This window comes from Panthera tigris, chromosome C2 (assembly GCF_018350195.1).
Source record: "Panthera tigris isolate Pti1 chromosome C2, P.tigris_Pti1_mat1.1, whole genome shotgun sequence".
Lineage (NCBI taxonomy): Eukaryota > Metazoa > Chordata > Mammalia > Carnivora > Felidae > Panthera > Panthera tigris.
In genome coordinates this window covers 50,949,080-50,976,546 of record NC_056668.1, presented here as the reverse complement: position 1 = coordinate 50,976,546, position 27,467 = coordinate 50,949,080, and positions in this window count along the sequence as shown.

The window sequence follows — 27,467 nt, the reverse complement described above, 5'->3', positions numbered from 1 at the left end:
CCTGAAATTCAGTGAGTCTTCCCTTAGTTATTTCCAGTTTAGTAATGAACCCATCAAAGACCTTCATTTATGTTACAGTGTTTTGGATCTCTAGAATTTTTTTCCCTAGAATATCCATCTCTCTGTTTCCCTTACACATCTATTCCTGTGTATTGTACTTTTTTTCATTAGAATCTTTACCAAATTATTCATAGTTTTAAAAATGTCCTTATCTGATAATTCCATCATTCTTGTCATATCTGAGTCTGATTCTAATGCTTACTCTATTATTTCAAACTGTAGGGTTTTTTTAATATTTAGTTTTGTTTTGCCATTTAATATGTTTTGTAGTTTTTACTCAATAGCTATACATAACCTACTGGGTAAAAAGAAGAACCATAAATATGTCACATTACTAATGTGTGTTGGCTTAGTGTTGGGGGAGGGGAAGTGTTATGTAGTTTTTTTTTTTTTTTTTAATTAGATTTCAGTCTTTTGTCAATCCTAGGCCCCTAGACTGTTAACTTCACAAGTGTATGTCAATTCCTCCCCACTTTGGGCAGGACAGGACATCTGCGAGGGCTGGGGTGGTGATGGAGTATGTCTCTTCCTTTACATAGAAAGTTAGAGCTGGAGTTGAGTATTTTTCTTCTCTCGTGTCTATAAGGCTCTAATAAAACTTCAAAAGTTTAGGCTCTGACAAAATAGTTTCCCTTGAGGGCAGGCCTTATAAATAACAGAATGCTCTGGTGTATTTCAGAAGGTTTTCTTTTTCTCACTTCCTGTAAGCTTAAAAGAATGGAATTTTTCTCTGATCTTCAATGTGAGAACCTGATTGAGCTTCTCACAGTAAAATTCAAAAAAGCATGGGGACCCCCAATAATCTGCCACACACATCCCCCCCCCCCCGGGGGGGATTTAAATCTCAAATTTGTCCCCTCTGAGCCTCCAGGAATTCGTCAGTTCCACTTCAGGTTTTTCTATCCCAGTACTGGTTCCCATGGAGGTTTCTACTTCAGTAAGTTATATTTCTCTGAATCTGCCTGGCTGTCTCTCCAGTTTGGGGGACAGTGGTTTGCCCTGTGTCCTCACTTCTCTGACAAATTAAGAGGTCTTTTTGATTTTTCAGTTTCTTCGGTTTTTTTACTTATTGTTAGGATAGAATCACAGCATCTAGGCTTTTTGCATGCCAGACTGGAAACTGGAAGTTCTACTTAAATTTTTTAAAGTATATGTTGACCTTTGAGAGTAATCCTTCTTTGAGTACTATGAAGAATATGTCTATCTGCTTTTCAACGTCTACTAGCATGCAATACACACAACATAAATACTTATAACAAACTTATATTTAGGAACCATATATTTAAAGGATTCTTCTTATAATAACTATGTTTATATCTTCTTTAAAAGACTACTTTTCACAATGGAATATATAGGAGATTTCAGAAAGACCATCAATAGAGGCTAGTTAACTGGGCATAGGATCACTACCATACTATTCATTAAAACACTGGAAGATAAAAATACCTCTTTGTATGTGTTGTACTTCATACCAGCTCAGCACCTTCCTCACCATGTGACCAGTTGGGACTTCTATTCCTGAGCATTGAGTAATGACTTGGTGGCAATTATTATATAAAATAACTGATATGCTGTTCCTCTGCAATCTCTTATAAAGCAGTTAAACAACACACACACACACACACACACACACACACACACAGGGTCAATTAACTCAGTTGATGGCCAATTTAAAAGTTCATCTTTGAGAATACAGTTGTGATCAATAGTTTCTTTGGCTTATGTTCACGTTCTCAGGCACCATCAGCACTTCTTTCACAGTTGATAGTAGAGATTAAGAGTATGCATTTAGGATTTCACGTAACTCCTCTAAGCTCTTTGTCCTTTTCAAAGAAAACTCATTGACTCTCATAATTATTGAAAGTAAAACACATTTCAAAATACTTTTCCACTATACTGGACATGAGTTGATTTGATTTTAAAAAAGAATATGTACCTTTAGCAAAGATAAATAATATTTTGCTAAGTGAACTAAAATATTCCCAATATTTAAGTAATATTTTTCTTCTCTACAAGAAGAAAAGAGTGAACCAAAATCAGAACTTTTCAATAAACGCAAGAAAACATTTACTAAATTAGAAGCGTGGATCTTAATTTACAGTGTTAAGATGTTTATGTTACTGATATTCATTTTCAGATTGAGATATTTGTGCATTTATGTGAAAGGTCAATTAAAATTATGTCATCTAGGTGATTGTAGAAAATAAAATATATTTAGTATAATAGCCTGTTGCCCAAATTGTCAGCTAATTCTAGTATATGACAGTTATAAACATACATGACTTCCTATAAATAATTTGAAATTGTTCATAGAATTATGAATAGTCAGAAACATGAAGAAAATTAGGAAAATAGGAAACAAGTTTCCCATGACTATTTACAGAAATTTTCTGTTTTAATAAGAATATCATCCTCCCAACTTACAGAGAAATCCTCCTACATTGTTTTTTGGGTAGATTGGAATCATGGAAAGGATGGCAGTTTGAAGGGGTGTATCTTGAGAGAAAATGTATCTGTGTTCATTTGTTTCACTGCTATAGAAGCCCACAGATATTAACTAAAGAGAGCAGAGAGTTGAATATGGAAAACTAAGCTCATGTTGAACACTAATACCAAGGAACAGTTTCCCCACATTATAAATCCTGTGATATTTAAAACTACACTTAGATTCACATATACAGACTACACTGTACAGACTCACAGTGTGTGTTTTCCATTGTTACTTTCTGAAAAGGATTGATGGGTAAAATTACTGGTGAGACTGATTGTATGATTTTCTTATCAATCATTTACCCAGCACATAGGGGATAATGTATTTTTTCACATTATTATATTTTAGTTATAAAAAGTATGTTATACAATCTGGGCTAAATACATGACTTCAAAATACATTACCACCACCATTCACCAAGAAAATTGTTCAACACTGCAATAGATATACAGCAAATATTGGGAGATACTGATTTGTGCTTGGAGGACTAATTTGGAACTGTCAGGTCTTGGCATTGGTAGTTTTCCTTTTAAAATTTTTAGTTTTTTGAAACAACTTTGAAGAGGGCATTAATTCTATTGAAACTACATAAAGTCCCTAGATATTAGGTGAATATTTACAGATTATACACAAAATATATACATGCAAATTTTTCTTTTCCAGTGATACTTGTTACATGCTTGTTAAATAGGTTTTCCTTATATGATCTGCCAAGGAAAGAATTAATGTTTGGATTTACTGATTATCCCAATTCTCAGAGTGTTGGGAAGGACTTGGCACATGTTTCCTCTCTGAACAAAAGCATAACTGAGGGAAGAAGGACCAGGCCCCAATAGGGGTTTAGAGAAGCAAAATTTCAGTTAAAATTACAGTATCAGTTAGGATACTTCTGATTGCAATCAAGAAACTGTAGCCAAAGTGGTAGGAAAATTAAAAAAAAAAAGGTATTGACTAAGAGAGGTGAAGGTAGGACCAAGCCTCTAGGATTGGTTGCTTCAGCAGTGGTTCCATTATATCATCAAGAAGCCATGCACTTTATTTATCCTTTCTCAGCCTTTGGAGAAGACTGGTTTCCATGTGCAGGAACAGAATCAATACTGCATGTTTCCTTATCATATCAGTGGAAAGACAGAGTTGGACTTCATGTTGTCCCTTTGACAAGCAAAATGGTAACTTTCTCAGAAGCTATAACAATAGTTTTTTTCATATCTTATTGGTTATCAGTATCATGTGGACATCTGATACCTGGCTAGTAGCATGAAACTACCTTTAGCCAAATACACCTTACTCTATAAACTGAGTTTCCTTCTTCAGATTGCATTGATGCTATTCAATAGGTGAGAAATTGGAATTGGAAATAGGTGAATAACAGGAAATCAATGCTATTGTTGCTTTCAGATTCATTTTTACACCATTACTATTTCCAGATTTTTTTGTGCTTCTAATTAGAATATCATTGCAGCCAGCTTACAAGGGTAGCTCTCTTATGTTGTTTATTGAGTAGAATGTAATTGTGGAAAGACTGTCAGTCTGAAGGGATATACATCAGACGCACTATCTCAAAGTTACCTCATCACCCGTGTAATATAAATTAAAATAAGGAATTTAGGAAGGAAAAGTAGCTTCATGACAGGTTTCCTAATCTCTATTCAAACAAATAGTTTCTATATGTATCTTTAATTTGGAAATATTGCAGCTACACTTGGTTGAAAATTGTTATTTCTGTTATAGTCTTGTAGTCCTGGAAGCCCTTATTGCAAAAGACTTCAATTCTCTCTAAAAAGGGGGGGGGATGCACTTGAGTGGCTCAGTTGGTTGAGTATCTGACTCTTGATTTCAGTTCAGGTCATGATTTCAGAGTTGTGTGATCAAGGGATCAATCCCTACATTGGGCTCTGCGATGAGCATGGAGCCTGCTTAAAATTCTCTCTTTCTCCCTCTGCCCCTTTCCTCCACTCATGTGTGCGCTCTCTCTCTCTCTCTCTCTTAAAAAAAAAGTCATACTTCTCCCTTTCCTGAAGTTCATCAAGTCCCTGCATTTGCTTTCAAACAATATTGAAGACCCCTTGTGGTATGGTATACACTAATATCACATCAAGCTGACACTAGGTTGCTTGAATCTTATTACATGATATGAAAAGAGAAAGAAGAGATAACACTGATAATGGCAATGCTGTTCTCAGTACAATGGGGTAAGATAGAGCTTCAAAATATAAATTCAGGGTCATGTTGGTGGCTCAGTTGGTTAAGTGTTTTGTTAAGGTCATGATTTCTGTTCAGGTCATGATCCCACAGTTGTGAGATCGAGCCCGGTGTCAGAATCTACACTGGAAGCCTGGATCGTGCTTGGGATTCTCTCTCTCTCCTTCTGTCTCTGCCCCTCCCCTACTCACACTCTCCTTCTCTCTCAAAATAAATATTATCTGTATTTACATACATATATATATTCAATTATGTTTGAATAATAAACATGTAAGAGCAAAATGCCTTCTTCAATGGTCTTGAGAAAAATGACTGAAGAATTAACTAACAAGCTATGAAAACTTAGAACCATAGATTTGTCCATACTTGACAAATATAAGTGCAAACCAGGAAAAGACAGCCTGTTGGAATCTTCAGTACTTTGTTAAAGCATTACAAGGGATAAAACACTTTTAGTATTTAATTTCAACATATCCTTCCATGAAATTATATCATCTAAATTACTGGATTCATTATACAGGTTTACCTACATATTACTGTGTTGGACTACTTAAAACAATGGGCTGCATATTTTATGTTCATTGGAGAGAGATTAATTAATTGATTAATTAATTAGAGAGAGAGCATGTGAGCAGGGGAGAGGGGCAGTGGAGGAGAGAGAGCGAGAGAGAGAGAGAGAGAGAGAGAGAGAGAATTTTAAGCAGGCTCATGCTCATCACAGAGGCCAATGCGGGGCTCAATCCCACGACCCTGGGATCATGATGTGAGCCAAAATCAAGAGTCAGACATTCAACCGACTAAGCCACCCAGGTGCCCCCATGGTAAAGATTTTTAAAAGGATGTTTGGACTACATTCAGTTTTCTCTTTGAAAGAGAAAGAAGCACTCTCAATATTCAGAGTCTTTTTAGAACCAGTCTTTCCCTGCTCCTTCTTTCTTAAATACTGGGTCTCTCTGCCTTGTGTTGCATATTTTTTTTAAAAGACTGAAACTCTCAATGCTTAAAAAAATTTAAATGTAATTTTTCCTTGAAAAGTTTGTGGAGGCTCCTGGGATTAGAGCTGGACTAAGTAAACATATTTAGAACTCTTCAATTCTTACTGAATAAACAGTGCATTTGCTAAAAAAGAATGAATCCATAACTATGTGGAGAAACTAAGAAGGAGAACAGAAAAGCCCTAATGTTAATAAAACTTGTTAGAATAGTGAAAAATTAGGATTTTTCATTGGAAAAAAGCTCAAAGCTCAGAGTAATGAGTTAGTGTGAACATAAATCAGTATAGTAGTGGCTTCCTAAAAGTTTACTAAAAAAAATTGTTCAATTTTTAAATGTGTGCTTTCTGAAAAAAAAATCTATGTATGTGTAAAATAAAGGTGTTTTTAAAAAATGATATTAAAATTATATAATTTGATACTTTTTCTAAACTCTAATTAATCACTTACCACTAAGCCCAGGATTATGAACCTTATTTTGTAGATCATAGGATTATGGAGAACAATTAGGAATAATTAATTCAAGGACTATATTTTGGCATTCAGTTATTTCTCTGCTCCCTTTCTGCAGCTGGTTTTGTCAATTGATATGATCTCATCATGCATGCTTCTAGAACTTCATTCCTAAATGAAGGGCCTCTTTGGGAAGAACCCTACACAATAAGAGAGGAATCCCAGGCCTATATTTATGGACCTAGTTTAGACTCCCATTACGCATGCAATTGGATCGATAAGTACACTGAACATTTGAGGAAAATCAACAAAAAGACAGTGCAAGATGAAAACATGTAATAGATCTCAGATAATAAAATGGAAATCAAGGAAGAGAAGATAATCTTTTAAAATTGTAAGTTTTATCACTGGAATTTGAAGGAAAAAAAAACAGCTAAGTCATTTAAAATACAAGAAAAGACTGCTATAAACATGAAACACCATATAATAGCAGAGTTTTTAGCAGTAAGTATAATTGCTTAATGAAAAAAAAATTAAAGACGAAAAAATGAAGTTAAGGAAATGATCTAAGACGTGATTCATACAATGATAGGGTGAAAGCATATCCATTATCTCTCAAAGAGAAGAAAAAGTAATTAGAAATCAGTAAAGGACCAAATACAAAGAAAGTAAAATAAGTTCTAATTTAGAGTAACTGTTGAATTGTTCATGAGAAATGTATTTATTTGACACTTAGAACATTTTCCTTAACACAGTAGTTTAAGATTTCTCCTTTATTCCCATACACATCACTTGTTCTGATCTTAAAAAAAAAAATAATGACATAGTTTCTGTTTTTACAATTAAATTATAGTTAAAACATAGATAGTTTGCTTATACAGATTATGTATGTGCATGTGAATATCTCAGCTATGATAATGTTCTAATATAATAGCACATGGAATTCAGAAGCAGAGAAAACTGGATGAAAGAGTGGCATGATTGATACATTTGTTCTATTATGGATAATCAAGATTTAGGGTAATGTGTTTATAATTAAAGATAAAATGGAGATTTAATGTATATTTTAGAGTTATAAAGAAAAGATTTGAAAAGTAGGTATAATTTTATTTTACTTTGTTTTTATTATTTTTTATTTTATATATAGAGTGTGACTGGGGGAGGGGCAGAGGGAGAGAGTGAGGGAATCTTAAGCAGGCTGCACGCTCAGAGCAGAACCCAATGTAAGGCTTGATTCCAGGATCCTGGGATCATGACCTGAGCTGAATTCAAGAGTTGGACACCCACATGACTGAGTGTCCCAAGTGCCCCTAGGCATAATTTTAAAATATTGAGAGAGTGGGGCGCCTGGGGCACCTTAGTTGGTTAAGCATCCAGCTTTGTCTCAGGTCACAATATCATGGTTCACGAGTTCAAGCTTCATGAAGGTCTGTGTCCTGACAGCTCAGAGCCTGGAGCCTGCTTCAGATTCTGTGTCTCCCTCTCATTCTCTGCCCCTCCCCCACTCATGTTCTGTCTCTCTCTCTCTCTCTCTCTCTCTCTCAAAAACAAATAAAAAACATTAACAATAATAATAATAATAAAATAATATATTGGGAGGAAAATAAGAAATAAATGGGTGTATAAGATTGAGTAAATTCTCAAATTTTAAATAGGAGAGTTCAAAATTAATATATAAAGTTAGTAAACCAAACCAAAAAAGGTTAAACATGTTTAGTTTGTGGATTAGGTCTGAGAGTCAGAGATGACATGGTTGGTAGTAGAATTGGTTACTTTTCATTTTTATTTTTTTTACTGTTCTGAAACACTTTGAATGTTTTGAAAACTGCATTCTTACAATGATGTTATAATAATTTTTAAATTAAAATTTGTGTGACCCCCTGATTTAAGGACATTGTGGAGGGGCATGTGAGAGGGAGAAAGGATATTTTCCATTCCATTTTATTTGCAGTGTTTTAATTGAGGAGAAAAAAGAGGAACATTATCAAGTAATATTTTCACCATTTAAATATAACATTCCATATCAGTATACTAGAGATTGCTCCCTTCCCCCTATTCACAAGTCTCTATTTCCACTCTCACTTCTCATATCAAAATACTCCTGTGTGCCTTTAACTACCACCATACTTGGCATTTCATTTCTAGGACAAATAGCTACCCACTAGCTCTTTAAGAAACACAGTGCACAAGAGAAAGACAATAATGTTACAGGAATGAGAGAAGCAGGAAATGTTCTGTGTTTAAATCCTACTGTGTGCAATTTCTGAGGAGGTGGTTAGTAGCAATTTCAGAAAAAGTGCTGTCCTCTTCCTTGCCTCTTTATTTTTTTTTCTTTCAGAATAAATTCTACTATCAAAAATGTGCCCTTTTGGGAAACTGTACATAAAGTTTGATCAAAAGTCCTTATCAGGAAAACCACCTCCCATTTTATTAGCTGAGCCAGTGTCACCAAAGTAAATAGCTCTTACTTTCACAGAGAATTGCTTTTGCTGCCCCAATTACACTGTCATAGATGCTTCTGGTGTTTGAAACCAAAACCGTTATTATTTAAACATTTGAAAAAGTAGTAATACTTTTAGCCTAAAATGATTGATAGAAACACAGAGAAGAGGAAAACCAAAAGCTTCAGAATTAAATTAAGATGATCATTTGATAGCAAGCATACATCTTTTTAAACATATCCTTTTGCATTTATTTTGTTTTAAAGGAGAAAAGATATTAATGACAGCAGATATATGGAAAACCTGGCCAATGAGTATGGGCGTAGGGATGTATGACTCCCCCACTGCAAAACACCAACCAAAGTATTATTGGGGGGCCCAGAAATAGCAGCTGTACCTCCAGGGCCACCTGGATCCCAATGTCTTCTACTGCCTGGTGACTGGAAGTCAGTGGATTGATAGAAATTAAACATTCAAATCAAGACAAAATCAATGAACCAGGTATCTGTTCTGTCTGCCTCTTCCACGGTGTCAAAGAGAAGGCCTCTTTGGAGACAAGTGTTGATACAACATGGCACGAGGTGTTCACATCTGGCCCAGGCTATGGACTCACCCCTTCCCACTCAATTCAGAAACCCATTCGCAGTCTCTCGTGTTCACGACCAGTAATATGGAGTGAAATGTGTGTGTTGGGCTACACAATAGTATGGTTAGAAAACACCTGCCTTGGGGCACCTGGGTGGCTCAGTCGGTTAAGCGGCCGACTTCGGCTCAGGTCATGATCTCGCGGTCCATGAGTTCAAGCCCCGCGTGGGGCTCTGTGCTGACAGCTCAGAGCCTGGAGCCTGTTTCAGATTCTGTGTCTCCCTCTCTCTGACCCTCCCCCGTTCATGCTTTGTCTCTCTCTGTCTCAAAAGTAAATAAACATTAAAAAAAAAAATTAAAAAAAAAAAAGAAAAAGAAAACACCTGCCTTGGAGGGGCAGTCGCCAGGGTTTGAAGATGTGAGTTATAAACAGAAATTTTCTTTAAAAAGTACCAGTTTAAATGTAAACTATAAAACACTTTAAAACTATAAAACGTAGCCAGAAATATGCTTAAATATCCACAGTCAATTACTGTCTATGCATTTAAAATGTGGCTCTCTTGAGATCTTAGAAGGCTAACAGCATTTTACAGTAGCTAAAAGCCTATATACTTAACATGTGCATTTGAATATCACATTTCATTACAAAACACAAAGAATAATCTCTTCCTTGATTTAATTTTTGTTGTAAAGATAAGCTATTTTCAGAATTCACTTAAGCAACAATGACCAGGGTGTGCATTAATCATTATTTGCAAACCACACAGAGTTCATAGTCTTTTAAATCCCAAGATCAAGCTGGCTACATGATTTCAGAAAAGGCTAAAACCAGAATGAATGACTACATTTGAGGTAATTTTTGCCATTAGGTCACAGTTTGTGTAAGGTAGTATATCTAAAACCTTCTTTAAAAAAGATCTTTAGGTGTTCTGTCAGAATTCCAGAATACCTATTGAAACCAACCAGGATCTTAAATGCTGATTAGTTGGGTTTGCTTCCATTGGAGTTAAAGTTCTAGAAGGTTCTAGAACTTGTGTAAACTACCTAAGAATTTAGGCAAACAAACCTAGAGGCAGTCAATAAAGATGTATTTTAAATAAAAAAGAAATGAAAAACCCACCCCAAACAACTGAGGAGATGTTTTATAACAAAGGATAACAGGTTCCTAAAAAATTAAAAATCTCATCCTAAAGCATTTCTAAATTCTTGTCACCTTTCAACCAAATTAAAAATGCTTCAGTGTTACTACGAATCTCATACTGTGTTAAGAGACTCTCCTTCCTTATATCCTAAAAGTTGGCTGATTTTTCTGTTTACACAACTGTTCCTTCCACTTCTTTGAGAAAGCTATCTCAAAAGAAACCTTATTTGGTTCCTCTTTTCAAGAGTCATATTGTTTTTCTCCCACCACCCCTGTTTTTTGTTTACACAAAGAAAAAAAGTTCCTGGACACCAGACCCACACACAGTATTTACACATTTGGTGTGAATCCTGCATCTGGTTCTACCCAGAGCTGACAAGTGGATCGATTTATAGAGACCAGAGTTGTCATGTAGCCCCTTTACAGATGGGGCTAATGGTGCCCCTTTCAGAGCACTGTTGTGAGACTAAATGACACAAGATGACCGATGAGTAATTTTTAGCACCAGTGTTTGGCACACAGTAAACAGAAGTACCATTAAATGTTTCCTCAGAAAACATGACGCCACTCGTTGTTAATTAAAAAAGTGAAACGAAATGGTATCTCAGTGAAGTCCTGATTAACAAAAATTTCACTAGAAACATGGAGATCTTGGACCACCATTGTATTTTCTTTTTTTGACATGTGCCACTTTCTCAGAGTGTCAGCTTCCTCATCTGTGAGTGGGGTGGCGACAAGGGCTCTAAGAGGTGAGCTGGCACAGGGCTTGGCATGGGGCCTGGCGGACTGAAAGCAATCAGCAAATGCTGGCTATTGCTTCCTTGAGGGACACTTCAAGTTTTAACAAATGGGAGAGAGTCAACAGAATGTTCTAATGCAGAGGTCTAGATTAGGGGCCCTCAATGACTTGCGGGGAGTCAAGCTAGGGGAATGTACGAGGATCTCTGAGGAAGTGCACTCTCCAGGAAAGTCACTTCTCTGTACTTCTCACTGAGTCTGAAAGGAGCCACTAGCCGGGAGCTGGCCCTCTAGAACTTCTGGGAGCTACAAGAAAGATGTGAGGGCCTTCCACTAGCTTGGGCCACTCTAGCGAGCATCGGTGCCAAAAGCCTTCGGAAGGTTTCTATTGCATTTAAATGTCTTTGCACCATCTTCAGTTCTCTAGTAGCCCAACTGAGATTTGAGGGAGTCTAGTCTGCGCAGAGTAGAAGTGAGAGTCCTAAGGCATCAAAGTGGAAAAGTACTGACACCCCAAGAGCAGCTCCAGTGTGCATGGGACCCCTGATGCAGCTAAACTTCCCGGCAGAGAGTCTGCTCTGGTCTGTACCCATGGTGACATGACATCAGTTAAGCCCACATATTTGTGAGGTGCCTCCAGGTTCCCAATAGCAGCAGCATTTAGGGTTACTAATCTCCACTCCTCTTAAAAGATGAATACAGTTTGAAATAAATGCAAAAAAAAAAAAACAAAAAAACCAAAAAAACAAGAATACAAGTCAGGAGAGAGGAAAGAGAAAGACAAATGGAATCGCATCACTAGTGATGTTATTGCCCAGACAGGAAAGAGAGGAATGCCAGTTTGTCCCTATCTGGAGGTGTCTTTGAGAAGGGTTTTTTGGCTAAAAAAGGGAACATTTCACCTTCCTTTCCAGTTTGGTAAGGACATCTCTGACCTGCTCAATTTTGAGGCTTCCCCATCTGAAATCTGCCAGACACGTCAGAAAGAACAGCACGGAAAGTGCTTCCAGGGCTGGAATGTTTCCTGGCAAAATGGCTCATGCTGACGTTGTGTAATCACAGGCCAGGCCTGCAGAAAGAGTCCTGCCTCCCTGTTGAATTCCCTCTGTTATGTGCAGGCACCTAGTGTTCTTCTTGTTTCTGTTCCCTGTCTCAGCAGCTTCTGGGAAGGCCACCCTGGCCCCAGCACCCGAGGGCCTGGGGTGAAAGTTGGGGCCGGCTCTTGGACACACCTTGTTTCCCCAACTACAGCCCATCAGCAGTAGCTCCTTAAGCCTCCTCATCTCCTTCCTCCAGTTTCCAAGAAAGGCTGCTCCACTCACTCACACAACCAAAATCCTCCACCACACGCTTGTTCAAAAATGAGCGTTTGCACTTCCAAAGATCTGGTCAAGGGAAATCAGCCTGTTAGCAGCTGTGGTAATCTTACCTTCCCTTCCTTACGTCCAACAATCTGGTGTTTGGGTGGGTTGAGTCTTCTAGGGTAAAGAAGGCAAGGCCAGCTGGCTCCCCCAACCTGCAAGCCACTCACCGCCAGTAAGGCCAGGATCCAGACACAGTCCAGGAGACAACCATCGGGTTTGCCTCGACCCTTCGTTTCCCTCTGAATTCGATCAACCACCTGCACCACTTCACACTGTTAATTGGCATTGAGCCTCAACTCTGCCACCAGTCTGCCGATAGCAAGCATATTTTGTAAAAGCAAGCCCAAGTTAAGAATAATTTTTGATTATTTTTATATAGAAATTATTTGAAACTTGGAATACTCCAAGTTATATGGCATGTACAGGGTTTGGGATGGTAAATCATGAGACTGTATTCAAGTCCAATCCATGTTATCACCATACTGTAATACAACCTTACACTCTTCGCTTCTTTATGTTGCTTTGTTTACTTTTCTGGGAAAAATAGAAACTATGGCATATGCATGATTTTTAAAAAGAATTATGTAAAATGATAGGAATTCTTTTCTGTGCAAATAACTCCCAGGCCCACTCTAACTTCCCAGAAGAAATAATGATTAAAATGTTCAAATTTAATTCTGGTAGGTACACATTTTTAGGTGACATAATGCATTTATATTTCTATTTATAGATGCATCAGCATTAGATAGTCTAGACTAAAAAGCACAGAATAGAGTGCACGTATATTATCTCCTACTTTTTCCCAACTACCCAACTCTCGATTTTATTATATATTTTAGTTATCTTAAGGTTGTTTTTATTATAAGTCATTTTTCCTTCCTCTTTATACCTTTTGGTTTTCATTAGTTATATTTTACATTGTCGTAATTTATAATGTTTTCATTAATTTTTAGTGTCAGAGGGTAAATATAGCACTACATTTAATTGCATAGCATGTGTTGCAGTTTCTTAGCCCTGTGCAATTCCTTTCTGCCCATCTGGAAGTTCACCTGTTGCTGCAGTGGACGTTTTCTGTGTATACTGAAGTCTTCTCTCTTTAGGAGCGTGCATCTCTCTCTGTTCTTCTTGGGAGCTTTCTCTTGAGCCAAGAGGTTCAGTCAGCCCACTGAGAGGGTAGCACTAACGTGCTGGGATTTAAATCTCCAGCAGCCCTCTGTCAATAAAATTGGGAGTTGGTGGATAAATTATTCAAGGAGTTTATCCTCAAGGAAACAAGTCTGAAAGGTGTTCTACACCATTCCTCTGAGGGTTTCTAGAGGGATTAAACTTCCAGGTGGTCATAGCAGTGACCTTTTCAATGAGGCACCCCTGGTTGTCTTTTCTTCTTTCACTGTCTCACTTTTCCAACTACCTCATTTGCTCTTCTTGGGATCATGTCCCACATAAACCACATCCAACCAGTTTTGTGTCAGGCTCTATTTTCCAAGATACTTAACTGAGAAAGAATGTTTTAATAAAAGCTTTGCCTCAAATTAATTCTAAATACAGAAATAAAATGCATATACACAGAAATGCATATGTAGCATAGGAAAAATATTACTTATTGCTTATTATTGGACTTATAGATTAGGAAATAAAATCTACTGATTGAAATAAATTTGAGGACATTTATTTTTAACACTTAATAATATATGCCATGAATCATTTTAAAATATCTCTTGTTTCCTTCAAGGTTTGGAGGTTTTATAAATTTATTTGTATGCCACATTTCCTTGTTAAGCAACAACATATTTAGACATCTTTTTTATAGGAGAAAGCAACATTCTAATAATCCTTTGTATCATATTTTTAAATAAGGAGAATCAGATCTATTAAGTACTTTGCCTAAGGTCATGTAAAAGACAACTAATGAAACCAGGAAATAGTATAGACCAAAGTCTCTGACTGCTTGTCCAGAGTTTATGTTTTTGTTTCCTTTTCTTCTCTCTCTCTCTGTCTTCTTTTTTGGTTTTGGGTTTTCATTTAATTTATTTTGAGACACAAAGTTATAGTAATTTATAATTCTGTAGTTTAGGTAATTTATAGTTCTGTGGAAGGGGTATATTCAGTCAGTTATGACTTCTTTAAATTCACTATTTAAATTATATTTGGGGAGCTTTTAGGGGGCTCAGTCTGTCTGACTTCACCTCAGGTCATGATCTCACAGTTCATGGGTTCAAGCCCCATATCGGGCTTTCTGCTGTCAGTGCGGAGCCTGCTTTGGATCCTCTGTCTCCCTCTCTCTCTGCCCTTTCCCCACTTGTGCTCTTTCTTTCTCTCTCAAAAATAAATAAACATTAAAAAAAGAAAAAAAAAGCAGTATTTTAAATTAGATTTGGAAACAACTTTCCAGACCAGTTGCAAATGAGTTTAGCTGTTACTCTTTATTGGGAAAACCCCAAGGTATCTTCCTGACTTAAGGAGGAGGAAAATACATTCAGATGTAAAACATGATAGACACCTATAGACATAGTTCTGCTCTCACAGTATATATATAGCTAGCTGCACGTTTTGTTTTGCCATTTGTTGCAAAAGCAGAGCAAATAGCAGGTTGTATATAAGGACATTGGAATATCTTACGATCCACTGTCCCATGTGCTGGTGCAAGGGTCTTTAATCTGGGCAGACTTTGGTACCTGGAGCCTATCTTACCCACTTTTGTTTCTTTGAAGAAAGTTATGTGGCCTGGCTTTTGTGTTTCTTCTTTCCGCTAGTTTTTTTTTTTTTTTTTTAATGTTTATTTATTTTTGAGAGAGACACAGGCACAGACAGAGTGAGCAGAGGAGGGGCAGAGAGAGGGGGACACAGAATCTGAATCAGACTCCAGGCTCTGAGCTGTCCACACAGAGCCTGAGAGGAAAGGCTTGTTGTATTCAAGAACTGTGAGATCATGACCTGAGCAAAAGTCGGACCTTAACCAACTGAGTCACCCAGGCATCCCCTACTAGATTTTCACTATGTATATTAGTTTTAGGTGTGTAACATAGTGATGTAACAATTCAGTACATTACTCATTGCTCACCATGGTGAGTATAGTCACCATCTGGCATTACACAATATTATTACATTATTGAATACTCTGAAAACTGTAGGACATTGATGAAAGAAATAGAAGATATGACAAACAAATGGAATGATACACCAGCTCAAGGATTGAAAGAGTTAATATTGTTAGGATATTCATACTACCCAGAGCAATCTACAGATTTAATGCAATCCCAATCAAAATACCAATAACATTTTTCACAGAATTAGAACAAATAATCCTAAAATTTGGGTGGAACCACAAAAGACTGTGAATAGCCAAAACAATCTTGAGAAAGAATGCCACTGCATTTCAAATCACTGGAGGCTGGGAACCCAGCACACCAAATTAGGGTCAACCCTAAATTTTTCAAGGACAGCAGTCATAACATGTAGCATCCTCTTTTGAATAATAGTGGTTTAAGGAATCAACAGAATATTAAGTCTTTTTATTATAAATACTTATGTGTTTGTTCCATAAACTTGTAAAAGTCTTTGAGGACAGTCATCAGGCTAGGTTGCATTTCTATGAGCCTAAACATACTTGCCTTAAACATAGGTGGTGCTTAATATTTGTTGACTGGTGTTGAATTTACCAATTCAGATTATTAGCAATTGATCATTAGAGAGAATTGAAGCTTCCAACTTTTCATCATTTATTATTCATCTTCTTTGATCTATTTTTTCCCTGTGGTTGGTAATATTCTCCCCAGATTGAGAGACTTCATTGACTTCTTCTCATCAGAATCGGTTAAGAAGCTTTAAAAATATACGAGTATCCTGATTCTAACCTAGACTGATTAAAATAGAATTAAAATACAAGTATTCCCTAGAAATATATTTTTCAGAGCTTCACAGCACATTGTAATGTACAGTCAGAGTCAGGAATCAATGATATAGATTGTTATACAGTATCTACCCATATCCCATATCTAGCTCAATTACAAAAATCTTCATTTTCAGCTTATATTGTACACTCTATATTAAATTGCTCCTGAAATTTTTGTCCTCTTTGCTAGACTACCAGGAATTGCCTTTATTAAGGGCTTTAAGTGGGTACTCACTGTACAAATGTTATGTGTGTATATATATATATATATATATATATATATGATTCCATTTTAGAGTTATATTTTTCATAACGTACAGGAAATGTAGAGTCTTTGGGAAGATGACTTTCAAGGTAAAACAACTAATCATTGTGTTATGGTTTGAGGATTTCATTGTTTGCTTTCTTTCTTTCTTTTTGATTGTGTCCTAAGGATCTTTTCCACAAATAATTCTTGAGCCTTTCTTTCACTAACAGCGGAAAATCTTCATGTTGCCTTTTTCTGTTTCATACCCAATAAAGAACTGAAACAATTGTTGATCTCCTCTCATTTGATTTTAACTATATAGTGGATATATTCACAGTTTAGTCTAGGACACCCCATTTTTGCTCTGAAATATCTCCAGGTTTTTTTGGAACATAGAAATAAGAAAGTAAAGTACAGGGAGAATAAATGACTTGTCTGAAGTCACAAAGCTTGACAAAGGCAGAATTGAAACTGTGTGTTCTTTATTTTTCTTATGAAATGCCTCAAATATATACATAATAATATCTATAAAAATAAAATAGTCATATTCCCACTATGCATTTTAAGAAAACCTGGCATATTTGGCCACATTTGATTCAATTTTAGAATAAATGCTATATTATAAATGTCATTAAAGCCCTTAATAAGCTCTCCCAGATTACCTTCATATTCCTTTTTTCCTCCATTCCTACTAATACAAGATCTCTCAAATTTGATGTTTACTTCCAGGACATATTTATTAAAATGATTAATATTTTTTAAATTAATAATGATCTCCACATTCTCTCTTTTTAAAGTTTTGCCTCTGATTTTATTTATACACTCAACACTATAGTACTTCAGCAAATTTAACTCCCAGTAAATAGCACTTAACTATGTTTGCTTTTAGTTTTTTTTTTGCTATTTTAGCCAAAAAATTCATTTCATATGCAACATTTAATTAAATTTACTCCATAACACTTTCAGTATAAGCTAAATATTAAATTACCATTTGTATTGGATTCTAATAAATCTTGATTCTCTTATTTCAATTATTCTAATGACAGTAAAACTTGTTTCCTATTCAGTAATTTCCTAGACCTGTCTTCGTCTTTCCTCTAGAATTTTCTATTATAAAATCAAGTTTTAAATCTAAAATTAGGCTTTACCATGGCCTGATACTACCTTTTTAATCACTTCTTTTTCATTGTTTACCACTGCTTTTTATTCTTATTTTTGCGGACCACTGCTTTGAATGCTTTTACTGTTATATTCATGCTAACAATTAAGGCATACTGGTTTATCCCACTCCCCATGCTTCTGTTGCTACTATATCTATCTGAACCATGCTCTCATCTTCTCTGTGAACAGAAATCCTTCCATCCATTGCTGTTATTTTCAGGAAAAAAATTACAAATGACCAAATAATTTGGGAACTTCGAAATGTCTGATTTTACATTTGGAAGAATGTTGATCTAAACTGATATTTTAGAGTATTGCTGTGAGCTAAGTTATCCAGATTTCACTGGCACACCACCAACTTCACTAGGAATTCTCTGATGTATACTTTGACTTTTTTGCTTAAGTTATACCCAGGAATATATTTCCTTCTCCCCCCAATATAGAGAACTTGTATAAACTCACTAATTCTTTGAGCAGGTTTGGGTGACCATTCAGCAACTAAGAACAGTCTCCTTTCAAGTCCACTGCCATCACTGCATATGCACTAAATGACAAAGTATTAAAATAGATACCTAGACCTCCAAGTACCTAACCTAGTGTTCATGATATTTAATTTTTCTCTTCAGTTACCTTTAGTGTAAAAGAGTAGATAAATGACAGATAAGGTAGATAATAACTAAATAATATCCTAAGTTACTTTGTTACTATCATGATTGTATTATAGTTCTGAAATGAAGAATCTGAAAAGTAAAGCATAAGTCTAATGACTATCTACAGTGACTATTAGCTGTCCTGAATTTCTGAGTTCCTCTAGGCAAATGTCTAACTTTGAGTTATTGTATCCTTTATTAGAAAAGCAGCAATATTGTTTAAGCTGGTGATATATGGTTTATAGATATTCTAAACAAACTAAAAATCAAACCAACCCAAACCAAAGAAATAAAACCATGTTTTTCTTCCTGAGGCTTTTCTGTTAATGGTGGCACTTACTCTGTGGAAATCAAAAGAAAATTTACTTTTTTAAATTTATTTTTTATTTTATTTTTTTTAATGTTTACTTATTTTTGAGAGACAGAGAGAGACAGAGCACAAGTGGGGAAGGAGCAGAGAGAGAGGGAGACACCGAATCGGAAACAGGCTCCAGGCTCTGAGCTGTCAGCACAGAGCCTGACACGGGGCTCGAACTCACAGACCGTGAGATCATGACCTGAGCTCAACCGACTGAGCCACCCAGGCACCCCAAGAAAATTTATTTTTAAAAGTTGGAACTGAAATTGTATCAAAGGAAAGTCCTAATCCTATCTTTCTGGTAGGATAATATGTTAGGGTCAGATGGGGAAGGAGTGTAAAAGCTTGTGTGATGAGTCTTATCTGTAGAATGAAGATCTACATGCTGTACTGATAATTCTAAGTGAGAACTAGTATCCCAGGTCATTAGAGTCTCAGTTGCCAAAGGAAAAAAAAAAAAAAAAACTGTGTCTTATTTATTTAAAAATAGGATTACAAACGTTAAAGATAACACTGAGGCAATTGTCAGCATTGGGTTGGGTCGGATGCTTTTTCTGCTATCTTTGTCAAATTAGACAAGAGGCCACCTCTTGCAGCAGGAGGCAAAACGATACTGTGCATACCTCAAAAAGCAGACAGTGGAGACAAGGAAGGCTCTGTGGTGTTTGGCCAAGCAGCATTCATGTAATTGGATCTGGGGGCTGACAGCTCTAATGCACTCAATGACGGGAGGTGATGGAGGCCCATCTGTGCTGGCCTGCTGAGTTGATCAGATCAAGGAAACTGCTGGTCAGTTTTGTGAGAGTGACTCAGAGTCAAAAATTAGGTTGCTGAAAATTTCCATCCATCTAATATGAAGACAGAAAGAAATCTTCTGGTGTATGAATGATAGTAAATGTATTAAGTATATTAAGTGGCTGTCTTAAAAGACATAACATTTTTAACTCATTGTTTTGTCAAAAATATATTCACTATCTAAAATTTTTGAATCATACTTACTTATTCACTGATCTTTTGTCTTTTCCATGAGACAACATATCAAAGTTGTAGTGTAAGCCCATAACCAGACAGCCTAGACTTACATCACTTATAGTAGGCCCTATGTAATTTTGAATCATGTTTAATTTTTCTGTACCATATTGTCATCTTTAAAACAGGACTCATAGAATTTTTACATTAAATGTTATGTTTTTATGTCCTATTAAGTACTTTGTAGCATTTCAGGCACATATTACAAGATTTGTTCACACAAATGCAAAAACTGCTATTAGTTTAGCAGTGTTAGGAAAAAATATATCAGATCTGATTTTGCCCCATCTAGCATTATCTGATCTTTCTGATCAGATGAAGTTAGCTAAAGAAATAGAGGCGTGTACTTATGATCTCTTTCTTGCAAATAAATTAGTCTAGTGGCATTCTCTGAGCTACTGGGCTCATCTGAAATAGTTGTCATTAGTTAAGGAACAGCGTTAATTCTTCATACTCTTTTCTCTGTGTAATTTTCATTTGTCCTGTTATTGTTACTGCCTTATACCTTTCATTATCTAATGTTCTTATGCTGTCTTCTTCATCTTTCCTTGAAACCTACTTTGAAAACTTTATCCTCAATTAGATATGGCCAATGATGGTTTAAATGTGTCACAAGGCTATTGGCCCTTAAAAGTGTATAAAGTGTCAAATGGAAAGGATATAATTGAGAGGAAGGAGTCCGGTGTCTGTTTTAGGATGTCACAAATTCTTCAAGGTATAGGACTGCTTTCCCTCCACTTCTTGCCTCTGACTGATCTACCACCAGACTGTACCCACTAGTTAGCCAACTTTGTGTTAACATGTTAGAAGCTTCTCCTTTGCTACAGGGTGTATAGTTGGCTAACTCTTAAGAAGAATAAAGGAAAAATGTATAAGAAAGATTGTTTCTTTTCTCCTTTTTTAGAGTTGCTAACTCCCTCGAAGATCTGAGGGGATATTTATAATTATGTACCATATCTCTTATTTAATTCCCTGTATCATCCTTTTGTATAGTAGCTACTTTTCAGAGGTGAGGTTTATTATTTTCCATAGTTTGATTTATTTTCACTCTGTCATTCCTCAGCAAAACTTGATAAAGCTCGGTTGGTACAGAATGTCTGTTTTCTTACCAGTGAATGAAAATAATTCAATAAATGGAAACAGATATTTGTGGATCTTCTTCCATCTGCTCATCAACTTCCCCTAAAAAAACCTCTCCTTATGAGCGCAGGCCAACATGGGGGTTTCCTCATATTTAGGATAGTAGGGTGCAAGTTTAACCCTATTGATTGTTGTATGTTGCTCAGAGCATTCTGACCTACACTTAGCAGACATTAAGATATCTTGGTGTTTCCACACCCCAGAAATCATCTGTGTGAATTAGCATAGATTTTGTTAACCAAGTAGAAAGTGCAAAATCAAGAAGAGTGTCTTTCATCTAGTTACTACTTTTTTATTTTAATTTTTATTCATTTTTGAGAGAGAGAGAGCAGGTCGGGGAGGGGCAGAGGGAGAGAGAGAATCCCAAGCAGGCCCCACGCTGTCACACAGAGCCCAACATGGGGCTTGAATTCACAGGACTGTGAGGTCATGACCTGAGCTGAAATCAAGAGTCACTCAACCAACTGAGCCACCCAGGCACCCCTACCATTTTAAATAAGCGACATATTGTGCCAAAAATTCCAAAGAGGAAAGGATTTATTGATCATTTCACCTATCACTTTATCATGTGAGCAAATTGAGGTTCAGACTCCTTAAAATTAAGGGCTTTTTTTTTAACTTACAACAAGAGAATGCTTTGGAAAAAAATATGTAAATGTGTACAATAATGGATGAATACCAGGTGTGTTGCCCTATTATATTCCTTTAGGAGTTTGAGTTAGATCATCTCCCTCTCTTTGATTATTTTGTCTTAATCAGTGCATTCTTCTTTTCCAAATGAGTTTTATTAGGAATAAATTATCCATGGAACTCATGTGTATATAGTAGCTGAATCTCTATTCAGTTAATTCAGATGACTTCTTCCCAGACATCGGATGTCAAATTAGGTCAGGTGGGTAATAATTGGATCTAATTAGCTTTCCCACAAGCTGTTAATTCCCTTACCTGGAGCCAAATAGACGACTGGTGATAGTTTAACTGCCTGTGTGAATGTATAGTGTCAGCACGAGGAGCAACAATATCATTTGCCATTGAAACATGAAAATATAAAATTTATATTTTTATTATTGCCAAATAATATTGAAACAACCAACCTGGATTGGATTCCTTGGTACTAGTAACAAAAATATATGTGATAGTTTTTGTACTATTTTCCCCCTTTAAAGGACAGTATATGAAAATAATATTTAGAGTATTTTATAATCAACGATTAATTTTTCTGGACATGATGGGTTTTTGCAATGTAAAAAGCAATAGGGCTTGTAAGTGACATAAAAGAGACAACAGTCTCTCAGAACATATTCAGTATAAGGAACTAATCCCAGTTACACTTGGCAGAAAAAAATAACGTTTTTTAATTTTTTTTTAATGTTTATTTTCCTTTGAGAGACAGAGAGAGACAGCCTGAGTGGGAGAGGGCAGAGAGAAAGAGAGGGAGACCCAGAATATGAAGCAGGCTCCAGGTTCTGAGCTGTGAGCACAGCTCAAACTCATGAGCGGTGAGATCATGACCTGAGCTGAAGTTGGACGCTCAACCAACTGAGCCACCCAGGCGCCCCAAAATAACATTTTGACAAAACCTGCAGTATTACTTTGCAAGTATTGTCAACTGTTTCCAATTGGATTAAAAATAAATAAATAAATAAAGGGTAGAGGATGTCAAACTTTAGAAAGATGATGAGAATCTTGATTAACTGAAATAAAAGAAAGGCTTACTAACTAACCTTACATGATTTCATCTACTGCAAGTTCCTTAGCTTTTTATTCCAAATTTTAAATTTCAGCTCAATTTAGGTCAAATATATATTTCTGAAAAATCAGCTAGGAAAAACAAAAATGCAGAGTTGTGATCATTGGGATCCTACCTATCACTATAAAGGCTATTCCCATACAAGGGAGGCTGTTTTGAAGTAGATAGCTAGCCCCAAGAGAGGTCAATCTGAGCTGCCTTGGTTATATTTAAATGTGGGCTGGGATAATTAGGAGACATTGCAAAACTAGTTTTGGTCTCACTATGTTTTCCATCAGCTCAAATCTGAAACCAAATCTGGGCAGCCTTTTATTAAATTTTAATGATGTGGTTTTATATTAAAAAATATGCCAATCTTATCTCTGATGATGTGTATAATTAAGCATAAGATTCTGTGTTTGATAACTGTATTAGGTAGTGCTGTGATCATACCAAAGAACAAACAGTCTGTATATTTTAAGTGCTTATAGCTATACATACCACTCATGGGTTTGAATGTTTGGTTGGACTTGAAGTCAGATCATTTACACACTCGGTGACTTATGGCAAGAGAGAAGAGGAAAGAGATTTATAATTTATCACAATAGCAAAAATAGACTGATGCAAAGCATATTTGGCATATTTACCAGACAACATAATTTTTAATGGAATGCTACTCAAATGTGTAAAATGTTCAGCTAAAAGGCACAATTAATTATGGAGAATTGATAGAAACTTACGACATTTACAGATATCAACTAATGTAAAATCACCCTCTGGTAAGGCTTCTGTAGTAAGAGAAGCCAGCAAAATCTTGGGTAATTGCAGTTTTTCTTATTAGTTTTTTTTACTCATTAGTTTTACTCTTTAGTTTTGTAGGACACCACTGATTTATATTGAGACATTATAAGACTCATTGTTTTCTGCTGTGAGAAATGTGTTTAAGAATTACTGCAAATTCCTTATTATGAGGATGTTTGGAGAAATATATTTCTGTCATAATAACATTAATAGCTATTCATTCCTTTAGTAATTTGTGTGATTTTTATCATTAAACGCTCCAAAATTATTTTACTGATCTGGTCTTCCTATTTGGATTGCTGCTAAAAATTCAGAGACAAATTAGTCTAATGTCCCACATCTAGAAAATGTATAAGATTTCACTGTATTTCTACTTTAGATGAATTCCTATCTCCTTTCTATTACTATTCATTGTGTTTACCTATTTTCCTTTTCATTTAATTTTTGTTAAACTCTCTTGCTTTGTTTCAAATATCATTATACACTGCCCTAAATCTTTTCTAGATCACAACAGGATATACATAAACAAAGTAAAACATTACACACCTTTGGACAACTTGATTGATCTCCTTGGACCAGCTCTCTCATTTTCACAGCAAGGAGTTCAAACTACATTGATTTGTCTAGCTCATTTGAGGCTTAATATGTTATTAGGGATGGAGTAAAACAACAGTGATTGGGGCCAACACTGAACTATTGAGATAAGGGAGCCCTTTAGTTAGTGTACATTTTAATGAACACATTGGAAGTGGTAAGAACATAAAAGAAATCAACCAGTAGTGCCTGCTCAGGAAAAGCAGGAAACTTACAACCCAAAGTAGATTTTGGCAGATACTGTTTGATATCATAAATTGGACAATTAAGAGGCAGAACTACTCAAAATAGCATTTTTACTGTTATACTTAAGTCCTTATGTGTCTGAGTCACAAAATTCTCTTAAAATAGTTCAGATCCAACTACACAGTTTGGCATTATGTTTAACATGGAGTTCAACCCTTGTGCAAGACTCTGAACAATTCAAAACGCTTTTGTAAGAAACCTCATAAGTATCAAGCATTCTGCATCAGTGAGTAGGTTAAATGGCTCCTCTCAGAAGGAAGATTAGGAGCCAGGACCCTTATATTTCTTAACAGTCATTTCTGTTCTCTATTAGATGTCTTTTTCAATCTACTGAAGAGGCAGTCTACATAAAAGGCACACTTCAGAGATCTCAAACTTAGGAAAGTTGTCATCTTCCTCAGTGTATGTCAGTTTCCATCAGGAAAAGCTGACAGGATGCTACTCATATAACTGGGTACAGTCATTCACTGCTGTGAGCATTCCTTTTAAATGCCTGTTTCTGTGTATCTGCCATCCAAACTTTTTGGGAAGATTTAGGCAAAGAACCTTGTGTTCCTTTATATTTGAATGCTTGAATGCACATTGATCAGCTTCTAATCAAATAAGTATTGAGTCTATCGGGGCTGAGGATCTGGCACTTTCAGCACACTTACCTATTTGAATTATTTAAATTCTTTTAGTTTTTCATTTTTACTGTTTTTTAAATGAAAGAGTAAAATGTTCTACAGAGTCAAAGAATTGTCCTACAACATACATTTCTGGAAATCTAGCAAAGGTGTATAAGCTAACTCCTGGCTAATAGGTACCCTGCTCTTTCAGAAGCCTACTGATATAGTCATTTATCAGAGATACCTTAGAGATGACACTGTAGAGTGTGAAAGTGTGGGCATGCCTTGTGGTTAAGGCCATCCTTCACATGAGCATGTGAACATTTGAGTTACCTTTTGAAATTTTCTAAACCAGAGGAATAGATTTGGGAGACCTGGGGTCCCAGATTGCAGTGATAAAGCAAGACTATAGTATTTTATTTTTTTCTATTGTGAACTTTCCTAAAGAGACATTATAATAAGTTTTGTAAATTTTGGATGCATTGTTAGTGCGAAGATTTTTAACCATATCACTAACTATTAATACATTTAGTATTTTGTATAATAAGTGCACAAACTTTGGTGAATGCCACTTTTTCTAATTGTTCACGTAATTACTTTGCAATATAATGTACAAATCATAGTTCTCTTGTTCTAATCTAAGTTTTTGTCATTTACTGGCTGTGTGACCTCAAGGAAATTATATAACCTTGCTGTTTCTCAATTTTCACTTCAGTAAATGATATCAGTGATAATAATAGTAGATAGATGTGGAGATTAAATGAGTTAATGAATGTTTTATAAAAGGAAAATGGTCTAAATATCAAAATCAGAGTATGTTTTCTTCAAAAATTTGGAACTAAAATTTGAAACTAAGGACAAAATTTGTACAAAGTTCAGCTGAGAGTTTCTCAACATATATGTCAAAGATGATCTGGGATTGTGGAGTAAGTAACATCAGGGATCTGTCTCCACCTAACCAATAATTGCATTGGCAGAATCTGGAAATTATGGTTAATTTTCATCAACTTCAGCTCTTTTCACAGTAGCACCTACCCATCCACCACCCCACAGCTATCTGTCAGTCAGCTATGCACTTGTTCCTGGAACAGCTTTTACATAGTTGTGAGAGTAACAGTGGTGGGAAGAAATCTTCCGTCTGAATATTGGAGATCTCTGCTTTGATTACTGATTGTTGCTTCTGATAACAGAAGTACAAAGATGAACCTTCTTTCTCTGGTGTAAGCTCTACCCTTACTGTCTCTGACTGAAGTGACTTCAGGGGATCTAAAAGGGTCCTCTTTCCCCTCTTCACTTTTTGCATGTCTCCTTGAGAACCAGACATTAAAGAAAATGATATTCAAAAACAGAAGAATATACAGGGAAAATTAGAAACTAACTATGCATGTTAAGGGGAAGAAGTCTCAGTAAAAACCCAAGAAGAACTTAAGTTTATACCTATGCCGGATTTTCACAACAGAGACAAACTATAGCAATTATAAACGAAACAAAACAAAATCAACACAAAAAAATCACAAGGTATATAAATAGTAAAATATAGTCCATTCAAAGAAAAAGTGAACAAAAATTATCTCTGAAAAAGATCTAATGGCATATATACTAGACAAAGATTTTCAAACAACTATTTTAAAGATAAAGAACTAAAGGTACATGTGGAGAAAGTCATGAAAATAATATATGAATAAAATGTAAATATCAATAAAGAGACAAGAAACCTAAAAAAGAAACAAAAAAAGAATTTCTGGAGCTGAAAATTACAATAGTAAAGAAAAAATCACTAGAGGGATTCATTCAAGGGCAGATTTGAGCAAGCAGAAGAATAAGTGAACTTAAAGATAGGATAATGGAAATTATCAAATCTGAGGAGCAGAAAGAAAAAAGATTCAAGAAATGTGAACAGAGCCTAAGGGACCTGTGGGACACCATCAAGTAGACCAAGGTATGCAAAATATGCAAGAGAACAGAGAGAGGCAAGAGCAAAGATAATATTGAAGAAACAATGGCTAAAATTTTTCCAAATTTGATTCAAGACATGGATATGAATATTGAGGAAGATCCATGAATTCAAAGTGAGATGAATTTAAAGAGACCTACGCCAAGACACACCATAATTGAAATGTTCAAAAGACAAAGACTCTTGAAAGCAGTAAGAGGGAATCCTGGGAAGATGGTGAGGTAGGAGGACACTGGGCTCACTGCGTCCTGCTGATCAGTTAGATTCCATCTACACCTAAATAACCCAGAAAGCTGCCAGAAGACTAGCAGAACGGAGTCTCCGGAGCCAAGCGCAGACGAGAGGCCCACGGAACAGGGTAGGAAGGGCGGCGAGGCCGGTGAACGTTACACGGACTGGTGGGAGGGAGCCGGGGCAGAGGTGCAGCCCCCCAGCCAAGCAGAGCCCCTGAGTCTGACTTGCAAAAGCGGAGGGGCCAGACGGAGTGTGTTCCGACAGCAAGCGGGACTTGACATCTGGAAGGTTATAAGCTAACAGCTCTGCTCAGAGAACGGGAGGGCTGGAGAACAATGGGAGGGAGAGTTGTTGAGC